General features: G+C 44.0%; 2 pseudogenes across 2 annotated transcripts; one reads left to right on the forward strand and one right to left on the reverse strand.

Annotated features, from left to right (window-relative positions):
- Positions 1–1,657: 1,657 nt before the first annotated feature.
- LOC307198948 (PDZ and LIM domain protein 1-like) lies at positions 1,658–2,633 on the forward strand (annotated as a pseudogene). The gene has a single exon. The product of its transcript is annotated as a PDZ and LIM domain protein 1-like (transcript).
- Positions 2,634–3,240: 607 nt separating this feature from the next.
- LOC307198462 (mitochondrial nicotinamide adenine dinucleotide transporter SLC25A51-like) lies at positions 3,241–5,521 on the reverse strand (annotated as a pseudogene). Its single transcript has 2 exons — positions 5,436–5,521; positions 3,241–4,138 (listed from the first exon to the last, which is right to left on the reverse strand). The product of its transcript is annotated as a mitochondrial nicotinamide adenine dinucleotide transporter SLC25A51-like (transcript).
- Positions 5,522–10,645: the final 5,124 nt, after the last annotated feature.

Genomic DNA, 10,645 nt, shown 5'->3' on the forward strand with positions numbered 1-10,645 from the left:
CAGTTATTCTGCTATTTATTCCTTCTAGTGTATTTTTCATTTCAGTTATTGTATTGTTCATCTCTGTTTGTTTGTTCTTTAATTCTTCTTGGTCTTTGTTAAACATTTCTCCCATCTTCTCAATCTTTGCCTCCATTCTTTTTCTGAAATCCTGGATCATCTTCACTATCATTAATCTGAATTCTTTTCCTGAAAGGTTGCCTATCTCCACTTCATTTAGTTGTTTTTCTGGGGTTTTATCTTGTTCCTTCATTTGGTACATAGCCCTCTGCCTTTTCATTTTGTCTGTCTTTCTGTGAATGTGGTTTTTGTTCCACAGGTTGCAGGATTGTAGTTCTTCTTGCTTCTGCTGTCTGCCCTCTGGTGGATGAGGCTATCTAAGAGGCTTGTGCAAGTTTCCTGATGGGAGGGACTGGTGGTGGGTAGAGCTGAGTGTTGCTTTGGTGGGCAGAGCTCAGTAAAACTTTAATCTGCTTTCTGCTAATGGGTGGGGCTGAGTTCCCTCCCTGTTTGTTTTTTGCCTGAGGCGATTCAGCACTGGAGGCTACAGGCTCTTTGGTGGGGCTAATGGTGGACTCTGGGAGGGCTCATTCCAAGAATACTTCCCAGAGCTTCTGCTGCCAGTGTCCTTGTCCCCACAGTGAACCACAACCACCCCCACCGCTGCAGGAGTCCCTCCAATACTACCTGGTAGATTTGGTTCAGCCTCCTATTGGGTCGCTGCTCCTTCCCCCTGCTTCCTGATGCACACACTACTTTGTGTGTCCCCTCCAAAAGTGGAGTCTCTGTTTTCCCCAGTCTTGTCAAAGTCGTGCAATCAAATCCCGCTAGCCTTCAAAGAATGATCCTCTGGGGATTCCTCCTCCCATTTCCAGAACCCCAGGTTGGGAAGCCTCACGTGAGGCTCAGAACCTTCACTCCAGTGGGTGGACTTCTGTGGTGTAATTGTTCTTCAGTTTGTGAGTGACCTACCCAGTGGTTATGGGATTTGATTTTATTGTGATTGCACCCCTCCTACCATCTCATTGTGGTTTCTCCTTTGTATTTGGATGTGGGGTATCTTTTTTGGTGAGTTCCAGGGTCTTCCTTTCGATGATTTTTCAGCAGTTAGTTGTGATTCTAGTGCTCTTGCAAGAGGGAGTGAGCACACGTCCTTCTATTCCACCATCTTGAACCAATTTCCCATTCATGCAAACACTTTTATCATTAGCTTGCATCTTGTCTACCAACATCTCAGTGGCCAAGACAATCATATGACTTAGTTTAAAATTCAGAAGTGAAGAATTCCTGTCTTCATACCCTGAGGCATTGGGAAAGGTGTGGGTCTGTAACACAACAGAAGGAAGTCATAAATGGAGGCTGTAACTCAATCTACCACACTGATACGATTATGTTTGTTATATAATTCCATCTAGGAACATGTAGGTGTACTTTTTCATCTTTTTTGTTTTATTTTATTCTGCTCCTGCTGCAGCATAACCTCTTCTTGGGCTGGCTGGTTTACTGTTGCTGTCGCTAGATTTAAAACTCTGCACTGCTGATCGCCATTCTTCAGCATTCAAAACCTCCTAGCAGAACAGCTGCCGGGGAGCACAGTGCATCACTCTGTGTCCTGCCCCATCTGTCCCCTCGGGTTGCCACCCATCATCGCCTTGCTATGACCACCCTGCAAATAATCCTCATGGCCAGGGACCCTGGAGCTTCTGCCTTGTGGGGGGCAAGGATTTCAAGCAGCCTCTCACTAGTTCCTGGGTCACTCCCAGAAGCAAGGCTGCTATAGCTAATTCTGTGTGTAATCACAGCCATTGATGGGGAAAATACCAGCAATATGATGCACTTGGAAGCTCAGAACAAAATCAAGGGCTGCACAGACAATGTGACTCTCATAGTAGCCAGATCTGAAAGAAAATATGGTCTCCTCTGGTGACAGAGGAAGGGAAACATCACTCATATAAGATGAATTTAGTCTCTGAACCCCAAGAGGTCCTACATATAAGAAGCGCCCACAACAAAATTTCCATGCCCTTTACCATCTCACCTGCCTCCAGTTCTACCCCCAGGGTCATCACAAACCAGTACAACAACCCAGCTGACTTCTACTCTTCTGAAAACATCTCCAACTTCAACTATGCCTTGGAGTCAAAGAAAGCAGCCAGTGGGCAGGAGATGAATGGCAGAGCCTTAGACCATTCTCAGCTTCCAAGCAGACTTGTCATTGACAAAGATTCTGAAGTCTTCTTCAGAGAAACAGGAGTTAAATGAGGCTCTGAAACAGTTCTCTTCATTCCTGGTTTTGCAGGAAATCTTGGAGTCTGAGGAGAAAGGGGATCCCAACAAGCCATCAGGATTCAGAAGTGTTAAGGCTCCAGTCACCAAAGTGGCTGCATGAATTGGAAATACCCAGAAGTTGCTCATGTGTGATAAATGTGGCATTGGCATTGCCGGCGTGTTTTTTGAAGCTGCGGGACCTTCCCCACCACCCTGAGTGTTATGTGTGCACCGACTGTGGCACCAACCTGAAACAGAAAGACCATTTCTTTGTGGAGGAACAGATCTACTGTGAAAAGCATGCCTGGGAGTGGGTCACTCCACCTGAGGGATCCGATGATGTGATCACTGTGTTCCCCAAGTGAGCTGGCAGCTCTGCACCCAACACTGTTCTCCAACGAGCCCCTTCTGCATCTTGTCCTCTAAAAGCTCTGGCCTCTCTTTTCTTGAAAGTTATTAATTACTTTGGTTTTATCCCTGCTTATTAAACGTCATGTCCCCCTTTGCTAGGTGACTCACGCTGGCTGCATGATGCCTGCTTTTATAATCAGCAGAAAATGGTTTTGTTCGGTGTCCCCTTGCCAGCGTCACTGTGTCTTCTCTTCACCTCCATTCATCTCTGCTGCAAATGAACATTAGCCAAATTTGAACCAAACTGAATTTACTGTCTGACAATGATTTCATTTTTACTCAATAAATAGACTTCAAAAACAAACAAAAAAATGTCCCAACCCGCCGCCCCCCCCCCCCAAAATACCTCCTAGCAGGCCAATGTGCCTGTCCCATACTCAGCTGTTGATGATCACACGCTGGCAGCCCTTCACTAGTCTGCAGCACTGGTGACGGGGGGGAGTTGGGGGGATGCTGCTCCCGTCTCCAGTACCTTGCGGCGGGTCTGCCATCCAGTTCTCTGAGTTGCTCACTCCCAGCGGCGAGCCTGGGCAGGGAAAGGAATCTCGGCCTTCAAGGCCCTCAGGCTCCCGAGATGGTGGCAGCCTTGTTGGACAGACACACGCGGTCCTTCAACCTCAGCCACGCTGCCCCAAGACTCGGACACCGGCCCACAACGCCTGCCTGGAGGCCCGTGTGGACGCAGCCGTCGGCCTCCCACCCAACCCCCCAACCCAGCTTCACTTCCCGAGAACATCGTTCAGACATTAGAAAACCTCTGTCTTGTTCCCTCTTGTCACCGGCCGAGAGGGCTAGAAGGACATACCACCCACCTCCATGATACCTACAGTGGAGACGGATGCTCCTTAATGGGACCTCAAAGGCCAAAAAACAGAAAGAAAAGACATTGTTGAATCCGTTACAGAAAAGAATGGGCACCAAACCTCGATAAATACTAATTCCATGGCATTTCAGTGCCTTGAAAGCCTGGTAGGTTTTTGTAAATTTGTCGTGATGCTTGTGGTCTTGAAGCAATATTTGAACTCTTTCCAATGGAGTGAAAATTTCTTCTGTTGACCCCCCAAGTACTGCTGCTGGGCTCAGGATTGCAAACTCCGGGGAACTGATAGGCTTACCGGGAAGGCAAGATAAATCCTCATAGAGGCAAAACGTAAGTGTCAGCATAGCTGTCTTCTGCATTAATGGGAGAAGGATTCTGGGATACAAGTTTCGAAATCCATCCCTCCTCAAGTGAAATACTGCATCCCGGGTTTTGATTCCATATAGCTGTCACTGGAAAGAGGACTTTCCGAATGGGAAATGTGGCTGCTACATTGTTGAAAGCTCACAGCAGCCACACAAGTAATGCTTCATTTCGCCAACATTTGCAATATGAGGTGATATATCTCGTTTTGAAGACGTTAGGATTGGAGGCCTCTTTTCATGAGCTTCTGAATTTATATTGCTTAAGATCTTTCTTCTTCAAGATGGATTTTTTTAAACCCATATCACAGGCGCCGGACTCCATGACTGATGGCTGCCCACTCACAAGTGGGGGAGCCCAGGAGCCCTCAACCCAGCACTGGTGCAGAGAATTATGGTTTTTTCTTGTTTGTTTTGTTTTTTTGGCCATGCTGCCTGGCTCGTGGGATCTTAGTTTCCCAAACGGGGATCGAACCCGGGCCCCAGCTGTGAAACCGGAGTCCTAACCACTGGATCGCAAGGGAATTCCCGAGAATGATGTTTTTAACAACTTGAGAATGTCACTTTGCAGTACCTGTGCCTGACACTGCCACCTGGTATACTCCATTTGAGAGACTGTCAGTGCTTGTTATTGGGTTCTAGTGGATACTGAAAAGCTAAAAAAGTAACAGCAGGTGGTACTACACACTGACATCCCTATCCTGAGATGGGTCAGAAATAAGAACACCAACAAAGTGGGTATTGCCAAACAAGCCTCCATTACTAATGGAAATGGTATATCCAGGAAATTAAACCAGGCATTAATGACATCTGACAGGTACATGAAAAAGTGCCCACATTGGCCAAACACGGCTATCTTAGATGGAGGGTCTGTGCCAGCCACTCCAGCTTCTTCCAGGCTTTGTTACACCCAGTTTCCTGAGGCTACCTGGGCCTGGTTCACAGACAGACTAGCTAATTAAAGGATGATGGGGTATACCCAAATAAAACTGCTTAAAACTGTGCATGGTAAAGGGAACTCTGCTCAGTTGGAGGGAGCTGTAGACTGTAATGCTTGCCTGGAAACAACCCCCCACCCCCAGCCCAAGTGCACCTTATTATATTTTCACTGACTCTGAGGCAACTGAGGCAGTCACTGTGGTGGGACAACTGGATGAAAAAGTTTCATTTTCTCATTTTCTATGGGGACAAACCTTATGGCAGCACATTGCACAAGACCCAAACCCTCTGTGACCCATGTGGATGCCAAAGAGAAAGGATCTTTCGATGATGAACATCACTGGAATACACAAGCTTGTCAAACCCGTACTGCCAGGTAGCAGGTGCCCTTAAAGGATGGAATGGGCCCCTCTGAAAGGAAAAACTGACCAAGATAACTGACAAAGTAGGCTCAGCTCCCAGTGGAGCATACTCTTCATAAAGACACTTTGAGGTCTAAAAGTAGCAATTCCTAGAAATAGTACCACCTATTTAAATAGAATGTTGGTCATGCTGGGGGATGGAGGAGACCTAGACTGCTTGTAAGATTCCCATACTGCATAATTAACCCTTCTTTCTGTACCTCCCATGCTTACCTCTTGGGAAACTGGGCTACTGGAGTTTCAGAGTAGCAAAAAAGAACGGAGGGTGGGTGACTCTTATCTGGTGTTTCTTTTGCCATCTGGCTATATTTGTTGAATTGAGGCAATTGTGCCTATGATAATGATCAGGAATATGAGGTTTTCATATTCCACCACAACTCCTAAGGTGGTCCTGTTGCGACCACACATCAGGGGGTGAGAGAAATTTTCAAGAGTAGTACAAAGTATATATACTGCTGAGCCACATTAGGATGAATCTGAGTTTATGGTGTGGGTAAGACACGGGAAGGATTCTTCAAACATGATGGAGTGACAGGGGCAGGAACCGATCATTCTGATTATCTGGCTGTGGAAGGACCCTGGCTGATGGGAAGAAAACACTTTAGAGCCTGGGATGTCAGGGGTAAAGGGAGGTACCTAATCTCACTCTGAGCTATTTGTCTGCAGGGAATTTGGCCAATTTAACCCAGACTGCCACCGCCACCCTCCAATATGCTGGCCAGCATTGAATCTTCATCAGAAACCTCCCAATAGCCACTGATATCAGAAAGGAATAGCCTCCACTTGAAACAACAGAACAAAATTGACTTTGTGGACACTGATATTATTGTTAGACATTTTTGTACATTTCTCATTGACTACTGATTCTTCTAAATTCTATAGCATAAGTGCACTGATAGAGACTTAGACCGAATCTGTTTCATGTCTTGGGCAACACTGGACAAGAGGGTCTATGCTAGTATGACTCTCCATCTGGGCCAAGTCAGTTAACTATGTCGTAAACCCAGGTGCAGCATGAGGTGTTGGCAACCACACACACACACCACAGTAAATGGCCAGCAGAAAGTCCAGGACAATGTGATTGTCCATTATCAGTTACTTAGAGCATGTGATGGGATGGCCTTTGCTACCAAGAATTCTTGGTTGAATAGGTAAAAGGCCAAAGGGTGTGGACATGTAGGGGAATGACTCCACCTGGGCACCCTGGCAACCTTGCATATAACAACATAAGCCTCACAGGCAAAGGTTTGAATCACAGGTAATCTGACTTTTGGCAGAACACCTTGTGACCCCCCCCCCCCACCCGGAACACAAGAGGATGGAAGGTCTGTGAGAGCGGCTCTGGGCCATTTCTTACTCACTTTCCTATGTTCCCTGAAGGCTGCCACTGCCTCTTGGGTTCTGAGGAGGTATGAAGCTTCCTGTCCCATCCACCACCACCCCTCAGAATAGAGTTGCAGAATATAAAACTGCTTAGCTGCAGTCTAGAATTGGCTCCTCAGCAGTGGGTATAACCCAGCCTGTGCCTTGCCTTTTTGGTGTGTAAGCTTGACAAATGAAAGACCCTACAACTTCCCCTCCCTACTAAGAAGTAAAACAGAAAACCAGAAGAAAAACAGCATCACTCAGGGAACTCTATGGATTAATGCCACAGTCCAAGACTTGAAAGAAGCAGGGATGGTGATATCTATCATATTTAAACTCACCAGTTTGGCCTGTGCAGAGCTCAAATGAATTTTGGAGATTGACTGTGGGTTATTATTAACTGAGTCAGGGACTCTAATTATGATTGCAAGGTCAGATTTAAAAATTTTACTGGAGGGACTTCCCTGGTGGTCCAGTGGTTATATGGATCTGTTCTCCCAATGCAGGGGGCCCGGGTTCGATCCCTGGTCAGGGAACTAGATCCTGCATGCATGCAGCAACTAAGAGTTCACATGCCACAACTAAAAAGACCCACATGCTGCAACTAAAGATCCCACATGCCACAAGGAAGATCCTGCATGCTGCAACTAAGACCCAGAGCAACCAAATAAATAAGTAAATATTTTTAAAAATAATAAAATATAAAAAAAATTAAAATGTTCCTGGAGCAAATCAAAATGGCCCCTGGAACTTTGTATATAGCTGCTGACCCAGCTAATGCCTTTTTCTTCATATCAACTTGCAAGGACCACCAGAAAGTTGCTTTTACCTATCAGTGGTCACCACATACCTTCACAGCACCATGGGGCCAGGTCTATTCTTTTCTCTGCCATAATATAGTCTACAGAGATATTGACTTGACATTCCACAAAACATAACACTGGTTCACTATATTAAGATTATGCTGATTGGATTTGATGAGCAGGAAGAAGAACTTTAGATGCCTTTATTAAGACATATATGAACCACATTATGGGAGATACAGCCAATGAAAATCCAGGGAGTTGTCACCTGAGTGTAGTTTCCAGGGTTTCAGTAGTCTGTGGCAAAAGACCAGGTTCCACACCTTGTACCACCTGCCATGAACAAAGGTACATAACTCTTGGTAGACCTTTTTGGAATTGAGAGGCAACATATATCACAGGTGAGTATACTCTCTTGACTCATCTACAGAGTTGCTCGTGAGAAGGACAGTTTCAAGTTAAACCAGAGAAAGATGAAGCTCTGTGATAAGTCCAGGCTGTAATACAAGCTGCTCTACAACCTGGTGCTTATGCTCCAGCAGGTCCAATGATGCTCAAAGTGTGGCAAATACAGTTGATGTATGGAGCTTCTCACAAACATGAACAGGAGAACAACAGCTTGATTTCTGGGGGTTTTTAGAAAATATCCACTTCTGGAGATAACTATTCTCTTTTTGAGAGTAGCTTCTGGTTTGCTACTGGGCCTTGGTAGATACTGAACTCCTAACTCCAGAACATGAGGTAGTCCTGTGGCCTGAACTTCCCATAATGAACACACTTGGCCATAAGTTTGAGCATGTGTAGAAGCAATTTAACATCAAACGTAAATGGTATGTAAGAGATCAGATTTGAGTAAGTTGGGAAAACCTGAGTAGGTTGCACGAGCAGGGGGCTCAGACTCCTTTGACATGAATTCCTGTTGCATTTTCTGCTCTCTTTCGATCCATGCTTATGGCCTTATGAAATGTTCCTGATGACCAACTGACTGAGGAAAACACTTGAAACTGGTTTACATCTGGGTCTGCACAATTAGCTGGTAATACAGAAAAGTGGCCAGCTATTAGCACTGCAGGGGTGACCCTGAAGTACAAAGGATTTTCCTTCCTTGCCTGTAATGCTTCTGCCAGCAACAGCATCTGTGGACTCACAGGATGCCTTATGCACTTTCATGATAATTCACCCACTGTTGTATTGAATCAAGAAGCTCATTTCACAGCAAAGAATGTTCAGCAATGAACTCATGCCCATAACATTAAGTGCTCTTACCACGCACCCCATCACCTGGAAGTGGCTGGCCTAATTGAAAGGTAGAAAGGCTTAGATTCAGTGTGGCATCTGTTGGGAGAGGTTCGGCTGTGTTTAACAGTTTAAACAGTATATACTTTGTGTCAGAGACAATTATATGGTGTTGTCTCCCCTATGGCCGGAATACATTGCTCTGTGAGTGAGGAATAGAATTGGGTGTGACTCCTGTGACAATTACATCTAGTAACCCATTTGCAGAATTTTTGTATTTTGTCCCAGCAAATTAGAGTTATGATAGTTCAGAGGGTTAGTGCTCAAGGAATTAATATCAGAGGACCTAGCAATTACGAGACTTCTATCTGAATACTTTATACTCTTTATTCCATTGAACCAACAAAAAGAGAGTACTGTCCAGTGTGATTGATCCTGATTTCCAAGGGGTAAGGGAGGTTGCTGCTACCCAGTGGGGGCAATGAAGGCTATGTTAGGAACCCAGGGGATTCTTGGGGTGCCTCTTTGTGCTTCCATGCTCAATTTTAAAGATTAATGGAAAACTACTACAACTAAAAGGTGGCAGGATTGAGGACTCAGACCCTTTGGGAATATAGTTTTGGATCACTCCACTTGATACAGAACTGAGACTAATTGAGGTTCTGAGTGAGGGCAGGGGAAATACAGAATAAGTAGTGAAAGAAAGAAGCTACAGATTTTAATCAGGGCCCCCTGACAAATTACAGGAACAAGTATGACAATAGCTTTGCATTTTTTCTTTGCTTGTAATATGTATGTGTTGATAGTACATATTCACCATTTTGATCTTTTCTCTCCTACCACTGTTTTACATATATACAAATTATTAGATTTAATTTTTTTCTTTTTTAAATTTTTAATTTAAAAATTTTTAAAATTTTATATTGGAGTATAGCTGATTAACAACGTTGTGTTAGATTCAGGTGTACAGCAGAGTGATTCAGTTATACATATACATGTATCGATTCTTTCTCAAATTCCTTTCTCATTTAGGTTATTACAGAGAATTGAGCAGAGTTCCCTGTGCTATACAGTAGGCCCTTGTTGGCTATCTATTTTAAATATAGCAGTGTGTACATGTCAATCCCAAATTCCCAATCTATCCCTCCCCCCCAACATTTCCCCCCCTGGTAACCATAAATTTGTTCTCTAAATCTGTGAGTCTGTTTCTGTTTTATAAATAAGTTCATTTGTATCATTGTTTTTAAGATTCCTCATATAAGCAATGTCATATATTTGTATTTCTTTGCCTTACTTAGTATGATAATCTCCAGGTCCATCCATTTTGCTGCAAATGGCATTATTTCATTCTTTTTTATGGATGAGTAATATTCCATTGTATATATGTACCACATCTTCTTTATCCATTGATCTATCGACAGACATTTAGGTTGCTTCTATGTCTTGGATATTGTAAACAGCACTGTAATGAACATTGGGATGCGTGTCTTTTCAAACCGTGTTTTTCTCCAGATTTATGCTCAGGAGTGGGATTACTGGATCATAGAGTAGCTCTATTTTTAGTTTCTTAAGGAACCTCCATACTGTTCTCCATAGTGGCTGAACCAATGCACATTTCCACCAGAAGTGTAGGAGGGTTCCCTTTTCTCCACATCCTTTCTAGCATTTATTGTTTGTAGACTTTTTAATGATGGCCTTTCTGATTGGTGTGAGGTGATATCTCATTGTAATTTTGATTTTCGTTTCTCTAATAATTAGTGATGTTGAGAATCTTTTCATGTGCCTGTTGGCCATCAGTATGTCTTCTTTGGACAAATGTCTGTTTCAGTCTTCTGTCCATTTTTTGGTCGGGTTGTTTGGGTTTTTTTTTATATTGAGCCACATGAGCTGTTTGTAAATATTGAAGATTAATCCCTTGTCGGTCACATGGTTTGCAAATATTTTCTCCCATTCTTTGGGTTGTCTTTTACTTTTGTTTATGGTTTCCTTTGCTGTGCAAAAGCTTTTGAGTTTAATTAG

This window comes from Stenella coeruleoalba (assembly GCF_951394435.1).
Source record: "Stenella coeruleoalba genome assembly, chromosome: 15".
In the NCBI taxonomy this organism is placed as follows: domain Eukaryota; kingdom Metazoa; phylum Chordata; class Mammalia; order Artiodactyla; family Delphinidae; genus Stenella; species Stenella coeruleoalba.